Genomic DNA, 17086 nt, shown 5'->3' with positions numbered 1-17086 from the left:
TTTACTGTATTTTCATAGATTTTTCCATCGATGAGGAAGCTTTGTGTTAGGCAGAGCATTTCAGTTGTTCAAGTGTTGACTCATTCATGCTCAGTATCATTGGCTTATTGATGCATCTTCTGTTCAACCACCAGCTGAACATTCATATAAGTCTCAGTTCTCACTATTGATCTGCTGATTAATAGTACTAGTGGTTCCTCATACCAACACTGCTTGCTGCTGCAACACTCTCTACCACCCAAACCTCCACCTAATTTGATTTAAGCTTTGCTATTGTTGTCTAGTGTTCCTACAGATGGGTGACAAATTAAAAGAAAAACTGGTACAGGTCTGAATGCTTGACCCCTACAGTGAGGGGATCTGGTGGCCCTGTTATGCTGTGGGGGGCATTTTGCTGGCATGGTTTGGGTCCACTTGTCCCCTTAGAGGGAGGGGTCACTGCAAATCAATACAAGTTGTTCTGAGTCATCACCTTTATGCTGTGATAAAACACTTCTATCCTGATGGGAGTGGTCTCTTCCAGGACGACAATGCCCCAAATCACAGGGCACGAGGGGTCACTGAATGGTTTCATGAGTACGAAGATGATGTGAATCATATGCTATGGCCTTCACAGTCACCAGATCTCAACCCAATTGAACACCTATGGATTTTGGACTGACGTGTTAGACAGCACTCTCCACCACCACCACCACCATTAAAACACCAAATGAGGGAATATCTTTTTGAAGAATGGTGTTCCTCAACCTTACAAGTCCATACAAGTCCCTACCCTACAAGTCTCTGGAACTCTTCTGGAGGGATGAACTCTGACTGAACTACTGGTTATAATAACAAACTTATTTGGAAAAGAATATGAAGGCGAATGCTAAAATTATTACCCAAACTGTCCACTGTAATCATCCATCATACTGACCAACTTCTTTGCTAAACTTTGACCCGTCGTACTTGACATAGATGTGTGTGTACAGTTTCTTTGTGCAATGACGTACTTTTTCTGATATTTGTAGTTGATGATTTCAAGTTTATTAACCCAGTGTTATCATAACTAATAGGAATGATGGCCAAAACCAGAGTACACCATTAATACACTGGAATTATCCTTTTAAGATATGAAACAGAATTAGAAATGAAATGGAATTTAAAAAGTCCACAACTGTGTAGATGTGTGTGAAGAGGAGGAGTGTGTGGGTGAGGTTGAGAGGTGAAGGGGGCTTTTGCACTCATGCATGTGCCTCTCTACACGTACTTCCTTTGAAAACTCCATGCACGGCTTGGTGCCATCAATTGTTAGAGATGGTGAAGTGATTAATTTCTGTGTCAGGTCTTGGGCTGATTGGACAAGCCTTTGGGGAGAGTTGGATTGATTGGATGGTTCCTGTTTCTGTATAGCTGCAGTGGTGGTGATGGTGGAGAGGGGGAGGAAGGGGCTGAAGGGTGAAGAGGCACACGGTTCTCTCTCTCTCACACGCTCTCCCCAGAGATCGTCCACAAATTAATACAAATCAGAGCCCTCTTCTCTGCTAAAGCCTTGTCGCTCACCTTCCCCCCAGGTAGGAAAAAGAGAGAGGACGATGGAGCAGGTGCAGCCAAGTGCAGAGCAATCGGAAGAGAAATGATTGGAATATCAGTGAGTGAGTGCTTTTGTGCTTGAGAGACAATGTATGTGCGTGTATATGTATGTGTGTATACGTACGTGTATGTGTGTGTGTGTGTGTGTGTGTGTGTGTGCGTGTGTGTGAGAGAGAGAGAGAAATCAGAGGAAGAGCAGATATGGAAAACTGTTATCACAAAACCTTGGAAAAACATATGGTGTTCTAGTTTTGCTGCTGACACCTGTGTTAATAAATGGTAGATCTGCACTGATGGTGTCTTGGTTAAGCAGCTGGACAGATGTTTGAATTTTTACATCCTCAACTGCCATTTTGATCAAAACTTACTCACAAAATTTGGCTCAACAGATTGGTAGAAACAGGTTAAAAAAGAGACCAAATTTAAAAGCATTCCTTTTCTCTGGGATGTAAAAACATTACAGATCCCCCAAACCCTAAATTTGTACTGATTCACAGAATCAGTACAAATTCAGGCTTGTTCACTGTAACTGTGGTTGTCATCCCGAGCCTTGCAGAGAGAGAGAGTAACAGTGCAGTGATGGTGGCAGAGTGACCCCTTCTGGTCTGATGCCCAGCATAGTCTACTCTACTCTGTGGACGCTGAACCCAGTGCACCCAGTCCGACTCAATGCTTTGCTTTACAGCGTCAATATTCCCAGGCTCTGTCAGCAGATCTATAGGGATTAAATCCTCTTGTGTACCAACAAAATCACCATCTTTAGGAACCTCACAGCTGTTTAAAAATCTATCTGTACTGCTTTATCTTTAACTGTATGCATTTTTAGGTCCTAATTCACTCTGTATGTGAAATATACAAACTATTTAAAGTTGCTAGTAGTTGACTGCAGTGTAGACTCAACCCAAAGCTCATTTTTAAAAATATAATATAATTGTGCTTTGTGTGTCCTTCATGAAATCATGTAGAGACACCTTCTATTGTTTAATGTTTTAATATCTGATATCCGAGCCTCTACAATGAGGGTATCAAGATTTTGAAAAAAAGCCTGTATTGATTAAAATCTACCCTTTGTTTGTCTCTCTAATTTTAGTGGGCACAGCTCTATTGATCTTTCCATCACATGATACTGTTCAAATTCACCATGCGATCCTCCTCATTTCATTAACAAAGACCAGAATCAGTTGCTGTGGTTTGTGTGTCTGTGGTGAATGTGCTATAACACATTTTGGTAACCTTATGAGACCTTGTGTGACATTGATCCGCAGGGGACAATAGTGACACTTCAGATTGACAAATCCTTTTCATCTCACTTTCATAACACAGTGTGTCATTGTGGAGAGTCCCACAGATAAATCGTAGCCTTTAGCCCATGTCAAGTACAGCTCTATGAGAATAACCTTGGACATTCTCCTGTGATGCTGCCGACACATGGAGATTAGCAGCCTGGTGTCAGTGTGTCAAAGCTGATCTAAGTCCAGTAGCTTTTTCTCTGAAGATGCCTACTGTCAGTGGTGGGTTATGAAACCAGCTATCATGGATCACAGCTCTAATGAATCAGGTTGCTATGCAGAAACCATTTTCTGAATCACAAAGAATAGGAAAAAAGATGGTTGGAGAGTTAACAATATCTTCTAGCATTAATCACAGCCATGTATTGTGAGTATAATTGTTCCAGCTAGTATGTCTAGATGTGAGCCTCACATGGGTTAGTGATGCGCTGACAGTGAACAACAACCCCTTGACATTTGGGGAACCCAAATGGGGCCCAATTTGTTGCCCAAATGTCAGGAGATGGGATTAGCAGGAAAAATGACACACTAGCCTGTGGCAACCTATGTTTAACCCATGTGGTAACCAATAAATGACCCACTTGGGGGTAATTTACTGTATGTCCAAAAAGGCCACATTTGCACTCCCCTGGCTCAGTTATTACTATTATTATTAGCCCACATACACTATAGTACTGAAGCTGGTTGTATCTGCTATTCTTCAGTTCAAGCTTAGCCTAGTTACAACGTAAGTGATGTGTAAGTGTCACTAAACACCAACTAGCTCTTATGTGGAGAGTTAGTTAGTTGTTACCAAATATTTACAGCCAGTAACTGGTGTACTTTTTACACCATGTAACTGAATTGAGTGATAAAACTAATGTTAGCTTGCTAATGTATGACTGGTACAAGTATTAAAGAGCTAGTATGGAAAATGGTCAACACATCTAAACTGGTAAAAATTTTGAATTACATTTCAACATACCTCAAATGACAAAATATTATGCCAGTAACCTTTCACTATATGGCCAAATAATGTTGGTCAGGTTAGCTTAATCAGGTATTTCCCATTCCTTCTAAACTGCATGAATACAACTAACTGATGCACACATTTCATAATGTAAGCATATATGAATATAACAACAGATTAGTACTTAGGTTTTAGATAAGATGTGCCCCCTCACAGCTGTAATTTTTGTAAGTTAAGCTAAAGTGACCTCGTGTTCACGTAGCTGACTGCTTTCCTAGCATTTGATTTACACATTTCTCAAGTCTTTTCTGTTTTTTTAAGTTTTAACGGTGCAACCAGATTTACAGATTTACCAGCTGGTAAAATCCAGTTCTGTACAGTAAGGCACTGTAGGAGGACACAGAAAGGGGCCCATGTAGGGGTTGATTACACTACACTGCTCACATGGACCCACTTGTAACCCACCTTGTCCCAATCAGTGACCCGCATGGGCAGACACAATGTATGAAGCTGACAAATGTTTACGGGCCCCAGGGCTCAGCAGCCATCCTATCAGTATCACATGCGGGGCTCAAATGGACACGACAGACATTTTATTCAAATGTTCTTCCATTGGGTATTCACATCCACCTCTGCCTTTCATTATGCTCTAATGCAATCAGAGTGGCAGGGTCCAAAAGGGAGACAAGACCTCATTTGTTTTACGAGACTGTCGATTAAAATCCAACCTCACTGAGAATAAGTGTTTACTCAGAAAGGGTTCTTGTATGTAGGTCAGTCTAGTTATACAGTTTTGTCAAAGTGCTGTCTCATGTGAAAATGCTGCAGTAGAAGGACTCAGGGGCTACAAGTGGGTTGCAGAAGGACGCTTTCAGCTCCTTTCTCTTCCTCCTCTCCTCCTCTCTCATCTCTCTCTCTCATCTGTCATCACACCCGAGTGCTTCTTTTTGGTTTGGCTCACTAGCCCCCTGTGCCCCCAAGATATCTACTGTCCACTTTGGAGCAACAGTGCAGTTAAGACTAATGTGTTAGTGATCAGTAGCTTTTTAATTCAGTAAAATAAATAATTTAAAGCTGCCTTTGTGTTAAGATTTAGTTTATCAATATGCTTTAGGGCTACAACATTGTCAGTCTTGGTCACAGTTGCCTTTATCTCAACATGAATGAAATGTGGCTCCAAATCCTCCCTCAAGGCTATTTTCCCCTGTGAAACCTGTATGTCCACAGGGTAGAACACCATGCAATCCCCCTTTCCCTGGGCACCACTAATCACCTCTAAATCAGACGCCTTCAGCAGTTTCACAGGACAATAGCGTTGCCACTGTTCAGCCCCGAGGCAGATCACCATACGGAACCAAAGCAGGAGGTATCTGTAGCAAAAATTGGAGCACCATATGTTTCTCAAAGGGTTTTTTGATAATAGTTTTCCCTGATATGAACACAGAACACACACACACACACACACACGCACACACACGCACACACACACAGAAAGAGAGGGAGAGAGCTTGAAGCCCAAAAGGGCTCAAGGAGGAGAAAAGCCCTAGATTTGCTCACCAGACAGGCTTTACTGATGAAAGCCCTCTAAGTGTCACTGTCACACACACACACACACAAACACACACATACACAAACATATACACACACGTAGAAGACAGAGCCTTGGGCCAGCATGGACAGACTGCTGCTCATAGAGGAGAGCTGGGTGTTCATAGTTCAGGTGTATCGCTCTCTCTGAAGTGAGTGAGTTTACACACATTTTAAGACATTTCAGCCAACTTCACACCAGCTCAGTTCTAGTTCCTCATCTTTCATACCAGCACCTTTAAATTCACACTTACTAAAACAGTAATATAAAATGACAATTTGTGATTTTAGAAGGAGTTACATGCTGTAGCTATTTTTATGACACACAACAGTTGATTTAGCTAGCTGCTTTACACTCTTTTCAGTCTTTATGCTAAGCTACGCTAATTGCCTCCTGGCTACAGCTCCATATTAATTCACAGACATGAGAGCGCTATCAATCTTTTCATCTACCCTTCAGACAACAAAATGATGAAACATGTCTTTCAAAATGTTTACGCATTTCTTTAAGAATCCAAAAGGCACAGCCAGGATTTGAACCAAGATGCAGTGTCATGATAACGCTTTGAATAAGATGTGGATGCCATCAGCAACAGCGAGCTATTATGTTGATGCATTCTGACAGTTACAGCAGAGGGGATCCGCTGTCACTCTGAGTGTCTTAGACAGGCAGCCAATAAACACAAGCAGAGGACAGAAGATATTTCCTCACTGTAAAATGCAACACCCCGAAATCCTGTGGCTCAACCTACCTTTAATAACGTGCTTTATTGCATGGCAGCAAACTTAATATTAAATATTTAAAGACTGATATTGACTTTGTATGTCTTGTGCTCCATTATGATATCATGATTAATTATTCTGCCATGGCGAGCAAAGCTATGGTTTAGAATTGAGAGATACTAGCTGGATCTGTGAGAGGTGAAGGTCAGGGATGGGTGCATCAGTCATATCCAGACAATGGCAGCACTATAGAGTTCTGGCTTCTGCTGAGGAGGAGAAAGCCTCAAGGATCCCCTTTCAGCAGATGGGGGTGTGTTAGCAGGGCGGAGGCAATTAGGCCAGCTATAATCCTCCATCTGCTTTCCTCCATCGTCGTCCCACCAGCCAGAAGCAAGGCTGCCCCCCAAACTCAGAAGACCAGGGACTATACCGTAGCAAGAAAAACCCTGACAAAGCACGACAAAACTAAATAAACTCTGTCAGCTATTTTTCCTTCTAATTGCACTCCACTTTTTGTTCCTTTTTCTTCACCTGCACCTGCTTCCTTTCAGGTTCTCTCTCTCAAAACTTTTCTTATCCACTTTTACTCTCTTCTTCACTTTCCAGAAGAATTAAGCCATCTTGTTTGTATGCACATGCGCATACTGAGAATAAATAGTGCAGAATACACACAAACATATTTTAGGGCCACTGCTGGTGTAAACATATGTCGCCATCAGGACACTGGTGTTATAAATCTCAACATAAATAACATCATTTCATTCTCTATCTTTCTTGTGGTCTTTGTGCTGTTCACTTCAGTGAGATTCACAGCAGGAAGACATAAAGCTCTTTGGCTGAACCAGCTGTGATCTGTTGTCTCATGTCTAACGGAGCAGAAACACGCTAAACATCAGGAGCAGATGGGTCTGAACAGAAGATGCAAGCATACCATGATGCTTGAAACCCTACCTGCTCTCTGATGATGGTTTTAAGTGTCCGTATGCTTCAAATGAAGCGACTGTGGGACTGTCTAACAGCGTTTCAATTCCCATATCTTTCTGATGGGCTGCATCCCCTGTCCGAAAAACCAACCATCATGCCCACCTTACACAGTGATTGCTCAACTGTGCAGAGTAAGTATTCAGGATTTTAACTCTCTCGGGCTTTCTGTTTTACTCCTCACAAAACTACTTTAGTCACTTTTTGCATATACAATCGAGTACTACACCTAAATGCCTTTCAAAGTGTATCCCCATTTAAAACGTTGATGGTGTCTCGCCCCTCGTTATGACAGCAGGTTTTTAAACATCACTTTGGAATTTCGGATAAAAAGCCTTTGTCTGACAACACTTCCTGCAGACTAGCTCATTTCAAGCATACACAGGCCTTCAGTCCCTCACACACTGTGCAGCTAAAATCACTTATACATAGAATGAATGTCAACCAAATATTTTTATACTGCAACATTCATTTATCATGAACTTAGAGCTAATCTTTTCCTGAAACTGTGTGCAAGATATCACAGTCTATTTCACAGATTAATGTGGATTACAGTTTACATACAAGTTGTTTGACATAGCTAAATTTTTTTCTTGCCTTGTAAATCCATGGGTGCTGGACACCTTCGGGTGTGTGACTCTTGAATAAAAATATTCATTCATTCCTTCATTTGAGTACCAATTTCTGTAATTATCACCTGTTCTTTAAATGAGGCTGAGGTTAAGTGACTTTCTACTCATTAATTCAATTCAAAATCTAAATTAAAACTATGTCTGACAAAGCAAAAACAGAGCCCACCTTCTCAATACACCACAAGAAATTAAACATAATGTCTTTAAGGCTACAAAATCCCAGTTTTTGCATTGTGAAGAAAATTGACTTCTTGATTGGATTAAATTGGTGCTGACGTGACCTTGCCTCTGAACCTCTGTTGTACTAATGAATGTAAATGCTGCTCATTTGCTTCATGATGTTAAAGTCACGCAAATTTTGGTCTGCATGGATACCACTAAGCAGAAAGGAAGTCATGGTGACTGTGCACATACTGAACATAAAGACACCATCTGCTGGAATCTTCCGCCTGTCTGGAAAAGACATGACATTTGCTGGTTCATTTGAGCTGTCTGTCACTTTAATTTCCTTTTACCATCTGTTATTTACTGTTGTAAATTGTGGATTGTGTGGATTATGATGTGCTTTAGTAGCTAAAAATCAGAATTTAAGTGGCAGGTATATAGGCACTTATTTAGCTGATGCTAGCTTTAAGTCTATATTCTGTAATAAATGGTAGACACACTGCCTCGCTGGACCAAACATAGATACAGAATATACTGTCACGGGACAAACATCCAGAGTTGTCAGCAAAACCAGGATAGCCTATATATCATACAGGCTGCTTTCTTCATGTCTACCTCCTCCAGGGAGAGTGTAGAGCAACGATACATAATAGTTGCCATTGCCACCAGTGGTGCATTGACCTTCTGCAATGTTAACAGGTCACGCTGAGTACAGCTACTGCCTCAGGACTAATTCACCAAAGCTACACACCCTGATGAGAGGAGACGGAAAGAACACCCCAAGTATTCATGTCAGTCAAATGAATTGCCTTTTCACTGTTTCTAGCAGTTTTAGCACCTGGTATTGTGGTAACTCCCCGTTTAAAACTAATTCAATCTTGATTCAGTGACTTCCTGACTGCACACTTACCAGAATGACCAACTCCCGGAAGAGATGGAAAATGAGTCACTCAGCTAGAAAAAAAGTGACTCCTCTTATGTGTAGTCATGTTCTTCCACTGAAAGAAAAAAGTCTTTTTTTCTGAGCTGTATGGAGGTTTGTTCCATCCGGTGCTCTAACCGGGGGCGTCAGCCTTATACTCTCAATGGTCTACAGGAACACAGGTTGAGGGGTCAGTGCATTAGTAGTTGTTATTGTCAAAGTCTACAACACAGAGGGAGCCAAGAATGAGGCTAGATGGAGGAGTCATGTTGGATGTAATACTTTTTGAGCCTTTGAGCCCCAGAAGAAGATTGTACCATGCAACCAACTTCAAGTGGCTACAAATATTTGTTTCATAGCATTTCCTGGTATTGAAATAGTTTACATAGTCAGTGTTGTCAACAGAAAATGAAAATGTCCTGTTCAGCCCTCACTCTAATTAGCCTGCTCATGCTATGTAATAATGGCTTCTAATCAAAAAAAGGTTATATGGAAAAAAGTATACAGTTTGATTTGGAATATCAGAAATATTTGATAAGCTGCCAACACTTCGTAAAAGCGTTGTACAGTTATATTTCTTTTTCAAATAAACTACACATGCAAAGCTGCCAATGACTTGAAAAAGGCAGAGGATCGTATTATGTGATCACAGTATAGATGCAAAAAATGTGTTTCTGATGCCTCTGCTAAATCTGGAGCATATTTTTAGTTTTATTTCCAAGCACTTCTTTTGACACAGAGAGGGAATCATGTAATAAATATCACTCTTACATATATCTGGATTGATTACTGGCATAGCCATTTGGCCTCCAGATAGAAAAACATTGTATCTGGCATGCACTAGTGACTTGGGCAATCAGTGTAGCCATGGCCGCACTTGATGAAATGCCTTCTGAAAAGGCCACCTCTTCACATTTGTAAAAGTCACCTTCCATTATCTTCCAATTGCGGGAGTCGGGGGTTCTTTGAGCTCTGTAATGTTATCTTTTACAAGTGTGGCAGGACCAGCCTGACATTTGTAAACAGTCACTTTACTTCCTATTCTCTTGATGCAATGTCTTTATGGCCAATCAGATATGGCTCCTGTTCTCTTGATGGCTGCAGCTGCAGCCAGATAGACTTATGGCAGAAGCTTTCCAGAGCTGCACTCATATTTCTGGCTAAATGCCACAGTGTCATCGTGCCGGTATTTCACAGAACGGGTCCTCCAAATCTTGTATCTCATGCCACTCTACCAAATGTGACTGGAATTAGATGAAATACACTGGACTGATAATGACATAGCTATATGAATGGTTGGCAGATTCCAGATAGAGTGTGTGGGTGAAATGCAATGTGTAATTGGCAAAGAGAATTGAAGTGTGTGAACTGGAGGTGTGAAAGACAGCGAACAGTCCTCTGAGCATATTGGAAAATCTGCAATCTGTTGTGATTTTAAAGGTCAAGTAAGAATCTCCATTTACCCATATTACATATATATATGATTTACATGCACAAGACACATCAGTCTCATTGTATTCTGGACATGTTTACAACCACCATGATGATAAATGGCACAGCCCTTTATTACAGGTATATCTGCTGTTTTTCATACTTACAAGCTGATTACACATATTTAAAGGATCACAGACTGTTGACAGCTTAGCCTTTTTCGAACTAGAGAGAGGTAAATTACCCCAGGTCTCCGGAGTAAATAGCTATACATTTTCTTACTTTTTAAAACATGCATTAGCCTATTTTTTTGCCACTTTGGAGCAGGAAAAACAAGCTACAAACGCAGCACATGCATCGTATCACCTTTTATGGCGAACTTGTGAGCAAAAAATTGCACATTTACACATCCAACAGATACGGTGTAACATTAGCATTTTTTGAAGTCATGTTTCTGGCCACCTGATGAATGTAAGTCCAATATTAACTCTCTTTCCAGTGGATTTATCAGAATTTTTTGTACTGGAAATGAGAAATGTGGGGAAAGTGAATCAAAATAGTAAAGATGTGGACTTTAAAACCAAAATAAAGAGCTGAAAGATCTATTGCATGTCTGTCTGTCCTGGAAGAGGGATCCCTCCTCTTCCCTGCTCTTCCTGAGGTTTCTTCCATTTTTTCCCCTGTTAAAGGGTTTTTCAGGGAGTTTTCTCTTATTTGAATCGAGGGTCTAAGGACAGAGGATGTTGTATTGTTGTACAGACTGTAAAGCCCCCCGAGGCAAATTTGTGATTTGTGATATTGGGCTGTACAAATAAAATTGACTTGACTTGAAGGATGCTAAAACACTCTGCAGAGCTGAGGGGACCAGCAGAGTCAGGTGATTATTGTCTGTGGGTTTCTTTACAATGAGATACTCCATTCATATGCACATAGTCATTTGAGCCATTGTTAATGTGAAAATATTGATTACAACAGCTTTAATTTAATCTTACAAGCTACTAACACAAAATGAATTCAAGTCTTAAAATAATTCCTTAAAGTTGAACCTGCAATGCTCTCCACCTGAATGCAGAACAATGCCAAAACAATTTTTGGAGCCCAGCTGGCTGATTCATTGCAAAACCCTTCACAAAGTGTATTCATAAAAATACAAGTGCAAGCGTGTACATGTTGCAGCACTGTAGCTGCCAAACCACGTCCTGTGGGATGTGTGCATGTAGAGGAAGTGGAGTTGTGTTTCTGGCAAAACCTCTGCTGATAGTAGCTAATGTAGCATGGAGAGCCAGAGAGACGTTCTGCACATGCTGTCATTCATTTCCATTATCCCTGAGTGGGAGTGCCAATGGAGATATCAATCAGTCTGTGGGTACTCATGCTGTAGCTGTCATGTGCCACCATGCTGGAGTCAGCTGTGACGGACAAAGATGGATGACACAGGGAATATCCTTAACAGGAAAATAATTAGCTGAACAACTCAAGCAGGACTCGAAGTTGGATGAATTCAAGTTGCGTTTTTTATGGGATACTGGCAGAAAACCAGATAAAGCTCAGAGGAACTGCTGGTAAATGTCCATCTCTGAGCTTATTCATCAGTATGACACAGAAATGTGATGCTGCTGGTAAAAACAACAATGATAACTCTCCTTCTGTTAGTTGACTCCATGCACATCCAGGTCCACCAGCTACAGAAGTAGGTCAATGGTGTAGAAGAGAAACACCTGAGCCATTCACTGGCTGGCAAACGTTATTATGGTACTCTTGCTGGAGCTCTACAGCTTTGATGGAGCAGCGTCAGGTGTCTTTTCAAAAGATATATAAATAGCACATAGCTGCCTCCCAAGCTGCAGATCTGCCTCCCTCTCAGTGTCATTAAGCTCAATTGGAGCGGTAATTGCTTATAGCGAAGCAGTCAACCACATCACTGATGGATGGAAGAAAACGACAAGACTATTTTTGGAAAAGCTACCATGGCTGTGTATGGTAGTAACAGGACACCTTTTATATAACAGAAAACCATTTTCTCATCAAATTTTACCTTACAGGTGCTGCCAAACCCTGCATCTAATGTCCCAATTACATACATTTATGTATGAATTAAGAGAAAAAGGATAGAACTGGATGCAGTGTTATTATAATTTTCCCCAATAGATTAAAAAAGCACGACATCAGTATCAGAGATCACAGAGTCTTATTGTTTACCAAGCCAGGGAGCCTTCACACAATGAGCTATTATAGCCTCCCTGATTGTTTTGTCAAAAACATTACACACACGAGCAGCAGGCTGTTGAAACGAGAGCACCCATCAAAAAGAAGAAAAACGATACGCCTCTCCTTTTCAATTCATTCTCTTTACTCATGGGGGTTCCTCTTTTTCTGGCTCTTCGGAGCAACCAGCCAGAAGGTTATTTTTCACCTCGCCACCTCACCTGTCCCGCAGTCTGCTCGGTGACAGATAAACCCAGTGGGTTTGCTCTGTGTCTTGTGCCTGCAGATGGCACATTGGTGCTGATGGGGCACTCTGGTGTACTGGAGATTGAACAGGGATGTGCTGAGGGGAGGTCTTACAGAAAGTGAGTAATAGTAACACTATCCGTACTGTGTAATGCCAGGGAGAAATGTGGGGAATGGATGAACCAACGCCATGGCAACAAAAACCAAGGGAGGGCAGTAGGCTATAGCTAAGACTCCCAAGGCGACTGTTCATGCTCTTTTACTGGGTTTCCCTTATCACCAATAACAAGATGTTCACTAGGGCTGACGGTTCATTAATGCTGGAGGCTTCAATTGATTTCTATACAATATTTGCACATATGCTACAAGCATAAATGAGAAAAAAACAACACAATTTGCCTATTTTTCCCATTGCAGATAATTCCCAAATCAGATACAGCTTCTACTGGATGCACAATTAATTAGATTCTGCCAGAATAATGAACTGCCTGTGAAATAGTTTTTACATTTTTTCAATTAAAAAAAGCCTTTCCCTTTCTCACTTTGTCATAAATTAAGCCCAGTGGAAGGTATATAAGCAAATTATTATTTTTTAAATAACAAGAAGAACAGAAAAGGGAAATATGGGGGGGCAATTTTCCAGACAGAGATAGGGTTCAAACGCAGCCGTTCCTACCATGTCCATGACCTTGAAGTCGCACAGAGACAGATTCCCTAGGGTGTATAGAAAGGGTTCCTCAAGAATTCACTTCCTACACTGCGGGAGCGATGGCTGCTTTTGGAAACCTCCTGGGGAGACACAACAAAGTGACCTCGTGGCTCGGCAGTGGACCGGCTGCAGAGCAGGATATGGCAGCTCCCATTCTGCTGACCCTCTGCCAGCTGTATATTATTAATCTGCCAGCTGTATATTATGAATCTGCCAGCTGTATATTAATAAACCTCAAAGACCTCAACTCTTACTGCTGCTTCATGTTTGCTGTTTTGCTTGTTTTGCCCTTGAAACTGCTGTGGCCTTAATTCATAATGTTATATGATGTTCCAGACCAGACAAGGTTGGTAGGTATGAGGACAAAATGCAGTTTGTAATTTTTCATGCTGCCACAGATATTTGGAGGGGATCACACTGAGCTCATTTTGAATAGTTTGTTCTCTACAATGGAGAGTTCTGCAAGGCTTTAGTGGTTAGACCAACACACCATGAGTTCTGTGAGAACAACAAGGAAATTAATCATACATATTTGTGTTTTGGGATGGAACCAGGAGGATTCTTGAAAGGATCAACATAACCTAATTACCTTTATTTTACTTTTCAAGTTTATTTGCACTTCAAAGTATTAAAACAAAGCACATGGGGCTGTTGTAGTACGCTAAGAAACCATCTTTACATATCAGTTTGCTGGCTCATGCAATGTTGTCATTCTGTCTGTATTCTGTTGTTGTACCTACTATATTTAACAATACTGCAGAAAACTGAAGACATCCCTGAAAGTCACCTTGGGCAAATACAATACACTTTCCCCCCCCCAGTTCTGCATAATACATATCATTATTCTGTTTTCTTGTCTTGTTTTTAGCCTTTGTGAGACACAACCTTACTTTTTTGTGGCAAACATTTTATAGGACTAAGACTTGAGTAAATTTGAAACAAGTATGGCCTAAATACACACATAGGCACCTTAGTCTCCTATATTCATCCTATGACGCAAAGCAACTTATTGATGTTTATGTGTTAAGATCTACTCAAAGCTTCTTCCACTTGCAAATTAAAGACTGTCAGTAAAGGCCGTCAATTTCAACCATTATGGCAAACAAGGGATTTTTTGGCTGTGAATTTGCTCGTCTTAAACTTAAAACATCTACATTCTATATGATTATTGATTTAGCATTGCTTCTCTATGATATTGTTGAACTTTCTATGATATTGTTGAACAATGAACAGTTTTTAAAAATAGAGGATCAAAATTGATGCCACAAAATGAAAGATGTCATCGTTTTTATTCCACGTATTTTTCTTACTTGTCAAAACCTGACACATATGTTACCCACAATGAAGCTCAGTCATCAGGTGGAGATTCAGGTGTGTTATGTTAGTAGAGACTAATGTAGCCTTGAGCCACTGTAGCCTCAAGCAGAAATTCGGAGCAAGCTACAGGTAACTTTCACTTCTTTCTAACTCTACAAACTCAGGTTTTTTTCCCAGAATTTCAAATTTCTAGTCTTGACATTGCCTCAAGTGACATCACATGAGGCAATTTTTTAATACTTTGTGCAGCTCAAAAGGCTTTACTTTATACAACTTTTTTCACATAGGCAGTCGTACTTCCCAAGACCTGTAAACACATTTTAATATGTAAAATTGATTGAGTTGCCCTTCAATAGATAGAACTTATGTAATAATCTTAGGAAAATATGGCAAGATGATACATGGTTAGAGTTCTTGTTTAATACAGAGAAACAGAAAATAAGTGAAAGGGAAGCTTATTTAATACAAAATTGCAGGTTTTATTGGACACCAACTGGGCTTGAGTAATATGAATATAAAACTGAATTGAGTAATATGACAAAACATCTTAATTCTCAGGCTTTTAAGAAGCTCTGTATCTCCAGATGATCACAAGAATTTCATTACATCTTGTAATTTTGTAAGTATAGATGTCAGATTCAAAGCTAGATTGGTGGGTAAAGGCTTTGGAAATATAACAAAATATCCATAAACACATATGGATTAATATATAAGTGTGACACGCAACCAGCTTATGATTACACACAATATATGTGATTGTGAGGTTAAACAGGGGTTAGTTCAGATTAAGATGATTTGGGATGTGCATTAGGGGTGAGGATGTATGTATTGGTCTTACTGTAATCTATAATGTTAAGTGCTGCTCAAATCATTTTATACAATAGGCACAACCATACTCTTCTTATTGACTGAAAAGGCTTCCACCTGCCACAATTTTCATAGATTGCTGCAATCAGTCACTCTTTCATGCATTTCAGTGCCCTTGTGGCTATTTATACAGTTGTGAAAGTCATTGGAGCAAACGAATATATGAAGAGGAACCACTGCAGGACAAAAAAAACACTGTCATGATGATTAAATGAAACTCCTCTAAAGTCAATAAATAAACAATTTTCTTTAGTTTTTATATAGATTTTTAATTTTTCATCACCAATTGAGATTTACAAGTTCTTCTTGTGTCCAAAGGGGGAAAGAACTACCCTCAACCAAAGTGTAGTGCTTGAGATTCATTAAACATGAGGATCGTCTTGCCAACCAAAGTTTATGTGAACTTGTCTTATGCCTGAGGCAAAATCACAGCAGGATATTAAACAGGGTATTCTGTAAATATACTGGGGCCACATGTCAGTGAGTGCAAATCTCCAAGATCAGACAGAACTTAAGTCAGTTTAAGAAACCCACTGTCCAGAACAATCCCTCAACACACACACAAACACACACACGCACACACACACACACACACACACACACACACACACACACACACACACACACACACACACACACACACACACACACATACACACACACACACTTTGAACTTGACTGCTGAGTTTTTCTTGGTGTCATGACACAATGTGCGGCTTTAATCCACTCTCAAGCTCTGTGATGAATATTGATGTTTTCATTTAAATTTATCTTGTCTCCTGTAGCTGTGAGTCTGCTTATCTATGTTTACCACTTCCATTTCATTTGGATAATTCATGGCGTATGATTGTCACGCAGATGTAGGCAGCTGTAATTCCAAACATTTGTAGCTGTACAATTTGATTAATAATAAATCAAGGGACAACCATTCCTGTGAAACAGCAAAACATTTCAGAACTACTTTGTGTTGTTGGTGGAGACACTCTGCATATTCCAACAGGCATCTATTCTCAGATGTGTAATACAGACTGCATCTTTTATAGATATACATCTTCCCCTACAGGAATACTCACATTGCTATCTATTTTCTCTGTCACTCTCCATTTCTTCTTCTCTTTTTCACCCTGGTCCCACTTTAAATTCCAAATGGCACTAATGTCCTTGGGCTGCTCTTCATCATGTGTTTGTTGCACTGAAAAGGATGTGAAAGTTTAACAGGGCCCATATACTGTAGCTGCTCTTGACACATTTATTAACATGTTGCACATCTCAAGGCTAAATTGCTATAAATAGCGTGTTGGGCTCTTGTCAAATATACTGAATTGTGTTTATGTATGCACGACCCTTGATTTATCCCACAAGCTGAAAACTCAAATTGGTTGGTGACAAATTAACTGAATATTTTCACTCTCACTAAGACTGTATGTTGTTACTATCCAGACAGACCTATTAATACTCCAGTATCAGATCAGCATGACCCAAACAGTGACC

The sequence above is a fragment of the Thunnus maccoyii genome, chromosome 14, assembly GCF_910596095.1.
Source record: "Thunnus maccoyii chromosome 14, fThuMac1.1, whole genome shotgun sequence".
In the NCBI taxonomy this organism is placed as follows: domain Eukaryota; kingdom Metazoa; phylum Chordata; class Actinopteri; order Scombriformes; family Scombridae; genus Thunnus; species Thunnus maccoyii.
Note: the sequence above shows the minus strand (reverse complement) of the source record.